The 14,069-nt window shown below is 46.4% G+C and overlaps 1 long non-coding RNA gene across 1 annotated transcript in view; it reads left to right on the forward strand.

Annotated features, from left to right (window-relative positions):
* Positions 1 to 11,686, forward strand: part of LOC115938523 (uncharacterized) — a 19,871-nt gene extending 8,185 nt beyond the window's left edge. The window contains exon 3 of the long non-coding RNA XR_004073608.2: positions 7,211 to 11,686. This is a non-coding gene — a long non-coding RNA (uncharacterized LOC115938523). The remainder of the gene's footprint in view (positions 1 to 7,210) is intronic.
* Positions 11,687 to 14,069: the final 2,383 nt, after the last annotated feature.

The following is a 14,069-nucleotide window of genomic DNA, read 5'->3' on the forward strand; positions in this document are numbered from 1 at the left end:
TTTTAATACACCCACTTTTCAATCTTTCAATATTTCTTCAACTACTTTAATGTTCTAGAAAGAAATTAATCATTTAAAAAATGCATATGGAGATACATAGCTTTCCTTCAGACTCCACCATAGCCCCTCATTGCTGTGGTGGTAAATAAACCACAGCAGATGGTCTCCAGCCCAAAGTTGGGTATGTCTGTGTCAGACGTGAGGGGGCGCGGTGCTGATTACTCCTCCCCTCAGTCTACAAAAGGCCCTTCTACCTCCCTGGGGTCCCCCTTTGGGATTGGGGATACAGGGAATCATCTCATTACACACCTTTCTCAGAGGCCATGAGATTATGGAAACTGGGGACGATGACATTATCCCATATGCATTGCTTGAGGCATCCCTGGCCTTTGGGAGGCGGTCACTTTGAATCAAAGGCCAAGGGCACATAGCACACGCCTGATAAAGATCTATGGGTGTGAATTCTCTTCTCTAGGCAATTTTAAAGAAACACCGTTTGGAAACTCTTGGCTAGAAGAAACTTCCTGAGATAATGAGGTTTTTTTTTCCTTATTACTAAAAAAAAGTCCGTAATAGGCTCGTATGGTTCAAAATTCACAAAGATATAAAAAGGTAAAGATTAAGAAGCTGTTTTCCACCTTGTTCCACACTCTCCCCTTCCCCATATAAACAGGCAATAACATATCAGTTTCTTGGCAATTAGGGCTTTTTAAAAAATAGTGTTAAAATAGGTTTTATGAGTTAGCCTGGGACCCACCCAACTCTTTCTGGATCAGACTCTCTAGCTGGTACAGAGGGCTCCGCAGAGAGGTCCTATCTTGCATGTACTTGATACTGCCAACTTGGAGCTGTCGTTGTGCTCGGGTGACAGCAGAGCCCGCAAGCAGGAGGCCTCCCTTGCAGACTGGGACTAGCGCTGGTGCTCCTGGCTAGCCAAGCTAATGGGGAATAGTCTGAGACTGTCAGCATGGTTGGTTTTCCTCCTGTGACATCTTTGGTCTAATAATAATCCCCAAAGGAAAGGGTATCAGTGTTTCTTAGAAACACATGCTAGAGTTTGTAATCTGTCCCACATTCAACCACAAGCAAGCTTCTGCATATGCAGGATTACACGCATCCTCACAATGGGAATGACATTCCAAACCACAAGCACAAGTCTTTGTTTTTGTGGTCACCATGTACCCTCAAGATATCAGTGGCTCCAAAGGCAACTGATTTCCTTTGCTCTCTCGGTTATGGTTGAGGAGCTCACTGGAAGCCAGGGATGGAGGAGCCCCCCATATGAGCAAGGGTCCCACAGGGTTCAGAGCTGGAGTGTAAACAGAAGCTGGGCCAGGAGAGATCTCAGTACAAATCAGGAGAAATGCTGACTAAACCGCCATGCCACATTGACTTTATAATGTGTCAAAGGCGTCTTCTCTTCATGCCTCTCTTGGCTACATCCCTACTCATCACTCTTCTCTATAAAGTTGTTTCCCACTGAGTCACCCTCTAGGGCTTGCTGGCAGGCTCCCCACTCCTTCTGGTGTTCAGCCGAGGGGCCCCTCCCAGACTTCTCCACTCATTCCCACCCTTCACAAGGCCCTGGAAACTTCACTGAAAACCTGAGTGGTGTGTGATCTCCCAGGTACTGCAGGATGTCCTGAGCAAGGTGGTTAAGGAAGCAGACTGGGCCCCATGGCTTCCTCTGGGCTGTCTGTCTTACTTGAATCTGGGAGGGCATGGAGACTAGAGAGTAAAGAAAAACCAAACAGAGCCTGTGGTTCCACCCTAGGGTAGCATGTCAATGCTTACCTAACCCAGAGCAGACACATTTTTGTTGTTGTTGTTCAGTCAACTAATGTTAATTAATGTGTTCTGGAAAGTGATAATTGCTGTTGGGGCAAATTTAAGAGTAAGAATCCTCTGGTGAGGAGGATGGGCAAAGAGTGTTCAGAGAACAGGAAATGTCTAGAGAGCTCTGGAAAGAAAGCCTGTGAAATTATGACAAAGATCAAATGCTTAAATGCTGAAGGAAATCCCAGGAAGGAAGGGAAAGCTACAGGTTGGATTCTGAAGGGAGCACTACTCATGAAGAAAGATCCCAAGCACTTGCCCTGGTTTCCTCAAACCCATGGAAGCCTCTCCTTCCTTCATTTCTGCAATGCATATTCACACCTGCTTCACTGGGGGCACTCAAGAAGCAACTAACTGTCTTTCTCTGCGTATTTTTCTGTTTCCTTGGATATCTCTTCCTCACTTTTTGAGAAGAAATACAAAGTTTAAAAAACCCAAGTAACTTTTTCTCTGGGAGATGAATTTCACCACCGGCAGTGCATTTCCAGAGATCTGGGCTATGTCCAAGGAATACAACTATTACACTCACTCCCAACGGTGACTGGCTGTTCTTCTGTTAGTGAGTGTGGGTAAAGACCAGATCATTATTTCACAAAGTTAGACAAAAATAGAATAGAGTGGTGTTGTGTTGGCTTCCTGGACTATTTGACTGCAACACTTACTGTATTTTTTTTTTTTAAGATTTTATTTATTTATTTGAGAGAGAGAGAATGAGAGACAGAGAGCATGAGAGGGAGGAGGGTCAGAGGGAGAAGCAGACTCCCTGCCGAGCAGGGAGCCTGATGCGGGACTCGATCCCGGCACTCCAGGATCATGACCTGAGCCGAAGGCAGTCGCTGAACCAACTGAGCCACCCAGGCGCCCTGTATTTTGTTTTTTGGTTTTTTTTAACTCTACAATTTTGAGGCCACGCTGATGGAATGTTCCTTTGTACTTTCGCTGCTGTCTGGAAATATTTGTTTTCATCTTAAGGATTAAAGAGAGCTCAGATTTCTATATTTTAGTAAGTGTGACCTAGATAGTGGTAAACAGCCCACACTTCACCCATGCCCTTTTGATACAATAAAGTGCATCTAAATAAGCCCTTTGAAATTCTGATTAGCTCAGGCAGGCTTCATTCCACTGCCAGGAATCTTGCTGTTAAAGGAGACTTCTCCCAAGCCCACCTATAAACACAAACCATCCGGAGAGAAAGAAGCAAGAAATATTTCCTCTCACAGCTAAATTGAATAAACTTTAACTCCCTTCCTTCACACGTGAAGTGTTAGATATCTCTCATCTTACCAAATGCCAGTTTCTGTCTCCTATGGGAGACATCTTCCCAAGGACTTCAGGTCTTGGCTGGCATAGCCCCTCTTTCTCCTTTCTGCTGCCTTGATGCCTCCCCTTCGCTTCTGAATCATTCCCATCTGCATAAAAAATAAACATGAAAAACTCCCCTTCTCTCATATCCCCCAGCTACAGCACCCCCTCTCCGTTCCCCCTCCCACCCATATTTCTAGAATGACTTCTCTACCCACTGTCAAGACCCCTACCTTCCTGGCACCACTGAAATGGCCCTTGTCAAGACCCCTAGTGACTGCTATGTTTTTGTCCTAATCCTTTCAACCTGACTGCTTCCTCCTCCTGGACCCTAGCCTGGTTTCTGGGTCAGCCTCTCTCCTGGTTCTCTTCCTCCCTCCCTGTCCACATCTGTTTAGTCTGCTCCACCCACCCATTTAAACACTGGGGCAGTTCAAGGGTTTGGTCTCAGGTTCTGTTTTCCTCTGTCTACACCCTCTCCCTGGCTCATTTCATCAGTACCCAGGGATTGAAATGCCCTCTTTCTGCTGTTGACTCCCAAATTTGTCTCACCAGCTCAGACCTCTCTAGCCCAAGACTGGCCCACAGAACTATCTGCCTGTGTAACTTCCTCTTATTTAATGTCTCATGGATGTCCCAAGTCTGACCAATCCAAAGCAAGGGATAATATGCATGCTGAACATTTGAGAATTAAAGGAATTTGTCCTTTTCTTCATCATGTGTATGAAGTGTGGTTTAGGTGTGTGTGTGAGTGTGTGTGTGGCACCTAGAGTTCTACTCCCACTCACCATGTGTACAGTGTCATTTTTTCTGGGCTTATCTCTAGTGGACCGTCTTTCCTATCAGTTCTATGATATTTTGAATCATGACAGCAACACAAACAAAAGCCCATACCCCATACATTTTCTGGAATGTTGGGAAATGTTCTATAAACTGTGATGGTTGCCTTGCTGGGACCACAGGACTAGGTCATACCCTTCCAGGCGCAGGTGGTGAGAGGGTTTACCATGAAAGAAAGAGATAGTCTCAGAGCCACCAATCCCAGAAGAGTTGGTTCAGGGCCTTAGATGTAAGTGAGGGAAACCATAATCCCTCTCTGTGTTCAAGGCCTGGAGACATTGAGGATTATAGCAGTGGGCAGGTCCCTGAGTTACATGAACATAAAACAACATTTAAAACTTTTTTGTTTAAATCAACTCACTCACCAGTCCATCTCCCATCCTGATTGTTCCCCTAAGCCCCTACCTCATCAACCATGAAGCTTCCCATCACCTGAGAATGTTTCTTTTAGCCACTCCAGGCCTGCTCTCCCACAGACCCAGGAGTGTGGTACCCTAAGTGCTGGAAGGTCTGGAACCTAATGGATGGTCCTGAGAAAGCTCCTGAGGGCCTTGGGAGCCAGTGTTCCACGAGGGATGATTTCTCTTGGGGAAGTGTCACTCATTTGACATCATCACCTGTCAGTCCCTGAGTCTCAGGATGACATCACTTAGCTTGGGACTCCAGGTGTGTTGGATGCCAGCATCGTTTGTGTTCTGCCCCTTGTGCAGCTCTGTTCCTCGCGACTGAATCCTTCAGGATGGGGGATCTTAACGCAAGGCCGATAGACAGGTATTGGAGGGGAGGACCCATGACTTTCTAAAATTGTATGTACAGTATTGCATCACTATGATTTAGGCATGTCTCTCTAAAGGGAGAGCTCCTTAGTTTTCTTCAGATTTAAAGTTGTCCAAGAAACTGCAAAAGTTCTGGCCCATCGACCTCCCACTGTCTTCCCCACAGTTTTAACTTCCTACCGATCCTAGAAGGCCTTGAGAGGGTGAGTTGTATCATGATTCTGGTACAAAGATCTGGAATGAGGTTGTCTAGGTTAGACTAGCTTCAATGCACAGAGAAAGAGAGTATGGGTTATTTGGTTTTCTGAGAAGTTGGAAGGTAGAGGAATGCATTAGTGGGCATCCTTCATTCTCCATCTTGGACACTGATGTGTGTGTGTGTGTGTGTGTGTGTGTGTGTGTGTGTGTGTGTAGAGAGAGGGAGAGAGAGAGAGAGAGGGAGGGAGGGAGAGACTGAGCATGAGTGTAACAATCTGATAGGCAGCTGTGTCTCATTTTTCCTGTGCCAACCCCTGTTGGCAGGTCCTAGTTTTCCTGGGCTCTGTCATGCTTAATCAAAATGGCTGGAATCTCCTCAGGGAGACCAAACACCTGCCACCAACTTTCCCACCCCTGGCCCACCTTGAACTCCTCACATAAGCCCCAATATCATCCCTTTCTCCAGAGTGGGTTTTGTTTATTTCCAACAAGATGCATACCCTACCCATCCCTCCCGGGGCAGTGGCTGTGGATGAAAGAAAACATTGTTTTCCCACCCAGGAGAGGCAGCAGCTGGTGGATGAGCGCCTCCAGAGCATGGTCAGCTTCATTTCCCTTGGCAGCGGGAAAAAGGGACAAGCAAGGATTGAAACTGGGAAGGCAGTGCCGGGACTGATAAGGCTCTAAAAAGACCGACTAGGAGAGAAGCTGGGGTGACCACACCCAGGACTGAGTAACATCCAAGTCAGCCTGGGCTAGCCTGGAAACACAGAGTCAAACCTGCTCTCTGCTCTCTGACAAGCCGGGGACTGCGGTCCATGGCTGTTCTGGGGAGAACAGAATGTGTGGGGACTTCCATCACTGCCCTCCCTACTCTCCCCACTGGGGTGACTTCCAGCCTTCATTTCTGCTACCTTTTCCCACATAGTCTTGTACATCTTTCTTCCCAGAGAGCTGGTCAGGGGGCCTCCTTCATGAGGCTCTTGGTGCTGGTGTCGTGAAGAGGTGGGATAGTGCCAGGGGGGCACTTTTCCTGGCAGATGCCCTGCCCTCAACTGGGGAAGTAGCTTTGTGTGAGGAGCATGGACATCCTGGGCTTTGCTGTGAAACTGGGAGTGCGGCGGAGGCTGAATCCTTTGTCTCCTTGTCCAGAATTTTCTATGTGTAAACCCCACACATATATGAACACCTACTTCAGTACATAAGGTACTGCAGCTGGTGCCTATCCTGGATTGCAGTATAGTGTGGAGATGTATCTGCATACAAGAATATGACAATCCGAGTATTGAGGTCTCCAACCATTACTGCTGAGGGGTCTGTACCTCTCCTCAATTCTATCCTTTCGTGTCTTGTACTTTGGAGCCCTCTCGTTAAGTGTGAAATGTTCATGATTATCTCCTTGAAGAGTGGCCACTTTTGTTACCATAAATTGTCCTTCTTTATGTAAAGAATGTCATACATTTTGTCTTAGATTTAAAAAAAGAATAATGACCATCATTTCAAAACAAGAGCTGGCATTTATTGGGCATGGACCATGCCAGATACTTTGCTAAGCACTTCACATGGATTACTCATTTTAATCCTCACAGTATAGCTGAAGTAGGTATTACTATTACAAATTTTACAGAGGAAAGTAAAGCTCATAGAAGGTAAATAACTTGCCCCAGGTCACAAAGTAGGTAAAGGTTTAAGCTGGGCGTCAAGTCCAAGTCCATCTCCAAAGCCTGTGCTCGTAACCACTACCGTGAGCTCCCCCTACAAGGATGGCTAGGCAATCGGAGTAGCTCAGAGAGTGGATGATTTAGGAATTCAACTATAGGTGATACAGGAATTCAGAAGAATGAAAAAATCAGGTAATTAGAAGAAGGGAGTGGAGTGGGAAGGAGAGATATAATTCTGGAAAAGAAAGCCTTGAACTCTGCCATGAAAATCCATTGGTCCCACAAAAAAAGAATATTGAGAGGACTTACTAGGGAGGCCTACAGTGATCTCAGAAACCATACCCGATCTCTCCACTCTGATAAGACATCCCTGCCCACCACATGTGAGCCTTGGTCTTCTACTCCAAGCCCTAGCCCATGTCCACTGCTTCCGGCTGGGTGCTAGTCACCCCTTCACCTCCGAATACTCTGGTGATGCTCCACCCAGATCCTCTCAGAGCCCTGCTCCTGACTGTGTGTGCTTCGCTTTGAACAACCTGCACCTGCAGCTTCCTCAGAGGCTTGACCTTGCACTAATGGAACCACTTTTCCCTCTAGGAGCAGGAATGTATAAACCGCCAAGGTCACCTGTAGCCAAGGACTGAGGACAGATGAAAGGTCAGCAAACTTGCCTCAAGATGTACAAAGGCTAAGGTGTAATTTCTACTCTGGAGCTTCTCAGGAGCCAGGCTGGTGCCGGACTTCACCGGAGGTCACATCCTTGCTTGGCTCTGTCCCTGCCTTGCCTACTTCCTCACTCCCTGTGATTGCTCCTGGGAGCACTGCCTTCATAATCGCGTGCGCACACACCTCATCTCCGGCTCTTCTCATGGGAGCCAGGCTGAAGACAGTGTGGTGGTGACGTCCCACCAACATCTCTGGGAAGACCAAGTTGACTTGAGCTGGACACCACACCAAGCCTGAGGCTCTGGGGACATTTGTGGGTCAAAGAGTCCCTAAAGGAAGTGGGGGGGGGCGACTCTGGAAGGCAGGGAAGGGATATGGACCAACATCACCCCTCCCACAGAATTGTCAGTTGCACACAGTGACTTCTAGATTGGCAGAGGGTCTTGCTTTCAGAGATGGAACTTTGAATTTCTGCTCTGCTCATTTCCAAATCACAAGCATGTGAGGGGCTAGAGTTATTAGGAACAGAGGAGAAATCAAGTGGCTTCTGAAGGATAAATGAAGGATGAGGGAAAACATTCTGGGGGGTGGGGGAAGAACAAGATGAGCAATGAGGAGAAGGTACCCTTGGGGCTTCCATCCTTCAGTGGATCCAGAACTAGCACCACAGCCCTGCAGCCCTTCACTGAGGGTCAGTCCCCTTTAGTCTACCTGCAGAACCCTCACCCCATGGCTGGGACAGCTACTGAATATGAGCTTTCCCTTCCTTCAGTAATTCCTATAAACCATAGCACACTAAGGTGAGAGTAGGTGGTGATTCCCACAGGGATTACCTCGCTTGAGGAGCCATGTTCCCCAAGTGTCAGGTAAGAATGCTCTAATGAGAAGACACACAGTGCATAGGACTCCCTCTGAGGAGATTCCACATCACCTCCTACACACACACACACATCCCTCCTATATTCTTTCATGCATGGGTTGCCCTCAGTCAGGGCCTGCTGGGTCAAGGAAGTGACCAGGCTTTGAGGCCTGTTGTAAAGCCAGACTCTGGGGCTCATGATTTTTCCTGCTTGAGTAAGCCCTAGCTGACTGGCAGCCTGGCAAAGATAACTACCAGCTCAGGTCATAGGAAAAGTGGTGGTGTTGAGAGAAAGAAAGTGAAGCACCCCAGGGCCTTAGGACCTGCCTGACAGAAATACACCACTCCCCTGCTTAAGAGTCATCTCAACTCTCTCCCTCCACACCTGCTCAGGGAGTGTGACCTGCTACCTGGGGAATGCAGGTGCCTCCCTCCACAGCCTGGCCACAGGGGACGGCTATTCCACCTCTGGGGGAAAGGAGTCTCTCCCTTGGCCCCAAAGGGATGCCCTCTCCTGCCTTCTTCCTCATTCCTGAAGTTGTGGCAATTCTTCCTCTCTGGGTGATGCCAGGTGTGGTCTTCACTGGAGTTCATCCTCCACTCAAGGGTGTTTATCCATCATGAGCTAGGAATGTGCTTCCTCCTCTCACATGGGAAGGTCCTAGGTGGTGCACAATTCCTCCTCCCTAGTCAGAACTTACACTGATACTTCTCCCCATGGCCTACTCAGGCTTCAAAGTAGGCTGAGAAAATCTTCAGCAGGAAAGGTAGAGTTCCCTGGGTCATATTTCCTTCCACTCAGGAAAGGCAGCAAATTCAGAGTCTCTCAGTAATAAATCAACCCTCAGGGACACTGTGGACAATTGTATAGATCACACATATGCCCTGTTGAGGGGATGAGTGGAGGCTGAAATTCAACCAGAGCTTTATTTGCTAAGCTGTGTACTCTGGTGTGGGATGCACTCTTTTTTCATTGCACAAAAGCACCCCTTGTACACTTCCATAATTCATACAAGACTCTATATAATCTAGCCTCTGACCTGGCAACCTTGTTTCCCTTACCTTCTTCTGCCTGGAAATGTTCTCATCTTCGCAGTCCCAAAAAGTAGTCTTTCTCTTTTCCTCTCTTCCTCTTCTGTCTGGGATGGTCTAATAGAATCAAAAAAACCTACAGTCTACCATTGCCATTGAGAAAGTGACACCCATGTGCCTTCTCGAATTCTCCATCTGCAACGAGCAGCAGTCCCAGTCAGTCTGGACGAAACTTCAATGCTACTTCGCCCATCCACTCAGCCTGGTCTTCCTTCTTTTCCTCCCACAGTGTCCAGCAAGATCATTTCTTATGAGGCTTTCTCTTGAGGAGGTGAACGAGGCCAAACCAGAAAGATCCCTTTGCCCCTCCTGCAGCCTTAAGAAGTGGCAGGTGGAGCTCATGACCAGGCCTGGCTCCAGTCCCCTCTTGCTCTTCTAAGGGATATTTCTTTTCCTCTGTTGGATCTTCCTCTGCTGGGTTGTGAGCTAGAACTAAGCACCCCAGCTGGAGGCAGTGCTCAGCCCCGAGAGCAGCTTAAGCAAAGATCATGGAAAGCACCTGCTGGGGTAAATGGCCTTTGCCAGCTTTAGTCTGTCTGATGTGGTGGGGGCATACATATATCCCACACAGATGCTCTCTGTTCCTTTCCTTCCCAACAGTCTCTTTGCAAATTTTCTCCCCAGCTGTTTGCAAGAAGCACAAAGCGAGAGTTTGTTCTTGTGTTGGAGCCCCTCAAGTTTAACTCTGAAGCCCCCTTTTGGGCAGACTTCCCTTGGGCCCCTCTCACAGATGGGACTGGGGGGCTGGATAGAGGATTTGGAACTGGTCTGATCCTATAGGGGGGCACACCCTGCAACCCAAGACTTCACCGATGGCACAGGAGGGCCAGACCTGTCTGTTCACAGTGTGACTGAGAGCATGTGTCCTGGGTTGGAGTTCTGTCAAGCTCACAGCCAGGCCTCAGCCTTTTCCTATGTCATGTTTGGGGGTCTAAGCACAGCGTAGAGGGATGAAAAGAGAGGCTCAGATAGACCCAGGACTTGGTTTGTACACACCATTCTCTTCTAAGAGGACTAGCACTGCTTGGACAAATAGCCATTTCTAGGGCTAGAGTGGAGAAAGTACATGAGCCTGGAATATCTTGTGTCAGAGAGCAAGAAGAACTCACAGAGCAATGGGAACACATCAAAAGGACACAGAAACCGGCTTTAGGAAACTCCCGCTGGACATGTCTGAAATAATTTGAGCACCATAATCACGACGGTAATGGATTATAATCTATTTAATAAGATTGGAATCTTTGAGTCCATAGTGACATAAATAAATGAATGAATAAATTGTTGAAAAACAGGGTGTTCACACAATCTGAAAGTACTTCCCTATGAAATACTTATTCATTACAAGGGGGAAAAATAATCATTTACCATGGAAAAACAAACAGGTGCTCTAGGTGAACCTCACCAGTTAAGGGGACAACTTGAAATTGTGTACCACCTGATAAAATGCAATGCCAAGGGGCGCCTGGGTGGCTCAGTCATTAAGCGTCTGCCTTCGGCTCAGGTCATGATCCCAGGGTCCTGGGATCGAGCCCCGCATTGGGCTCCCTGCTCTGCGGGAAGCCTGCTTCTCCCTCTCCCACTCCCCCTGCTTGTGTTCCCTCTCTCGCTGTGTCTCTCTCTGTCAAATAAATAAAATTTAAAAAAAAAAAAAAATGCAATGCCAAGAGCACAGCATCATTGCTTTGACATAACTACTCAAGGGGCAGAACATGAATCTATTTGTGTGGAAACATGAGACAAAATTAAATTTTACAAAATAAATGGTCTGTGATCTTCAAGAGTGTCAAAGACATGAAAATCAAGGAAATTAAAAGAATTACCCCAGAATGAAGGAGACTCAAGAGACTTGAGCACTAAGTGCAATGTGTGATCCTGACCCGAATCCTTTTGCTGTAAAGAACATATCTGGGACAAACAGCAAAATTCAAATACTGTGTAATAATTAGATGGTAATATTATATCCATCTTCATTTACTGATTTCAACAGTTGTGGTTATGTAAAAGAATACCCTTGTTTTTAGGAAATACACGATAAGGTATTCAGGGGTGCTGGACTATCATGTCGTAAATCTACTCTCAATTGTTTCAGGGTAAAATATGTTCTTGCAACTATTCTGTAAATTTGAGATTGTTTCCAAAAATAAGAAAAAATTTAAATTAATTACATGAAACCCTACAGCTATGATAAACTTCAGAATGGAGAAACCAATTTTCTCAGAAGTTCAAGTATAAAGCATTTGGGGATTTTAGTTGGACACAAACCTAATATGTACAAAAACGACAATGATAATATATAGTTTGAAATGTTGCTAGGATTAAGAATAATTCCACTCAGGGCGCCTGGGTGGCTCAGATAGTTAAGTGTCTGCCTTCGGCTCAGATCATGATCCCAGGATCCTGGGATCGAGCCCCGCTTCGGGCTCCCTGCTCAGCTTCTCTGCCTGCCTCTCTGCCTATTTGTGTTCTATCTCTCTGTCAAATAAATAAATAAAATCTTTTTTTAAGAAAAGAATAATTCTACTTGGCTGTAAGGGCAGGAACTTATCTGTTGTATTTACTACTATATTCTCAGTATAGTGTCTTATACATGTTAAACAAATAATATATGGCAAATAATCATCCTTTAATAAATGGTAGTTTCAACTATTATTGTTACTAGGAAGAACGCAAGTCAACCATATGAGGCTGCCAAAGTGTTGGTCTTCTGGGTGATACAAGGTAGACAGTAGCTCAAACACATCCCATTATGGTCACATAATGCTGGAACATCATGCTTAGTCCTGAATGCAACATTTTAAGGAGTATCAGATACAATTGCTTTCAGCTGTAGATAACATAAAGGTTGGTTTACAATTTGCTAAACAAATGAGGATTCACTTCTCATGAAGCTGAAAGTCTGGAAGTAGGCAGTTGGTGGCACCAATTCTGCACCTCAAAAACTTCATTCCTAGAGCCTCTGAGATATTTTTTTTACCTCTCCCTCATGGTCATAAGATGGCTAACCTAGCTCTGGGCACCACATGCACTTTGAAGGGAGCAAGGAAGGAGAAAGAGACTGTGCCAGAAGTGTCTATCCTTTCAGTTAGAAAGACAAAAGCTTTGGGGCGCCAGGGTAGCTCAGTCGGTTAAGTGTCTGACTCTTGATTTTGGCTCAGGTCGTGATCTCAGGGTCACGAGATCGAGCCCCGCAATGGGCTCAATGCAGTGTCTGCTTGTTATTCTCTTTCCCTCTCCCTCTGCTCCTCCTGCTCATGCTCCCCCAGCCCTCTCAAAAAAATAAATAAATCTTAAAAAAAAAAAAAAAAGGAATGGTGGAAGGTATTGAAGATGTTTGGACTGAAACAGAAACCAATTAGAAGAACGTGACGGTCACCTTATAGAATTGTCACGTGGAAGGGACATTGACTTCCTCTGCGCTGCTATAGAGAACAAGAAGAGTAAGAAAGCAGGCGGGACATGTGAAGAGGTGCCCCATGCCTTCGGCCAGCCCTGCCTGGGCCTGGAACTGGCCCTATGAGACATGGCTGTCTTGCAGGGAAATGAGGGCCCCTGGTCTGGGAGTGGCCCTCAATGGCCCAGCCATCACCATCGGGGACATCCTCCATCTCACAGGAGATTGGAGTGACGAATGTCTAGGGCCTCTGGCAATGCAAAGATTCCCCGGTTTCCTGTGACCCAGTTAGAAGAGTCCACAAAAGAAGGGAGCTGATTTATCGCTGCACTTTGTCATCACCACAGTGTCACTCTGTCTTCAGCAGCTTCTTGGTGAAAGAGAGCAGCTTGCTTCTGAAGAAGTCAAAGCACTTACTTGTCTCTGTAGTCACATCCTCTGGGCCTCTTCTCTCCCGCTTAGAGCTTTAGGCACAGCTTATCTATTTGGCCTCTTGAGCTTGGTGTACAGTTGAAGAAGGATCAATTCTTCCTAGCCAATGAATGCAGCGAGAACTTAGGCTGGGCAGAGGGTAGAGCAGAAAAAGTCACATTTTGATGCCAGGCCTCAAGTTTTCTTTGGGGTTGAAGATAATCCATGATCTGTTTGATTCACAGTTGTAGGCCCGAGTGTGGTTAAAATGCTTTGGTAGACCTTCAAAGGCTGAACTGAGGAGAGTCATTATTACGATAATCTAATCATTCTGCCTTCCATCCTGTCGGTCATTGAACTCACCGAACCTCTCTATTACTAGAAGTCTGTCTCCCCCAAACATAATTCTTTTCTCCTCATTGGTCCTTCATCTGCACTTGTTTGAACGTTTCGTAAGCTTTGTTTTGCATGCGTTATATTAGCAGTGATTTTTCTGCTTCTGTCTAGGACACTGTAGCAAAAATGACCAGTCTGGGCTTGTTCTCCTCAGCCTTTCTAGCTACACCCCTGATCCTGCCACCCAGCACTTGCTTCAGAACTTGACCCGGAGGGCCCCAGCAAATATAAAACACCTTCAGAGAAAAGTGTTCTTTTCGGGATCCAAAGAGGGAAACATCAGCTGCTGCGAAGCCACTGAAGGAGCTGTTGCTAAAGAGAAGAAAGACAAGGGCACTGATGTTAATGGCACGTCTAGCATTCTCTACCAGGCACTGTGGTAGGTACTTTAGGGTTAGCACATTTCATTCTCAAACCAATTTGTACAAAATAAAGAGTGTCTGTATAGGACATAAAGGGAAATTAAAGCTTTAGTGAAGTAGCTTGCCTGAGTTTACATACCTTACAAGATGGTGATCAGGTTTGAAACAAGTGTTTTGACTTTGTCATTACGTACTTGTCCTATGCAGGGTGGCTAAAGTGAGCCCGGACCTTAAGGATTTTAAAACTGGCATGATGGGAAAGGAAGCAGGGTGGGGATG

Source organism: Leptonychotes weddellii, chromosome 10 (assembly GCF_054177405.1).
Source record: "Leptonychotes weddellii isolate Sample4059 chromosome 10, ASM5417740v2, whole genome shotgun sequence".
Classification (NCBI taxonomy): Eukaryota; Metazoa; Chordata; class Mammalia; order Carnivora; family Phocidae; genus Leptonychotes; species Leptonychotes weddellii.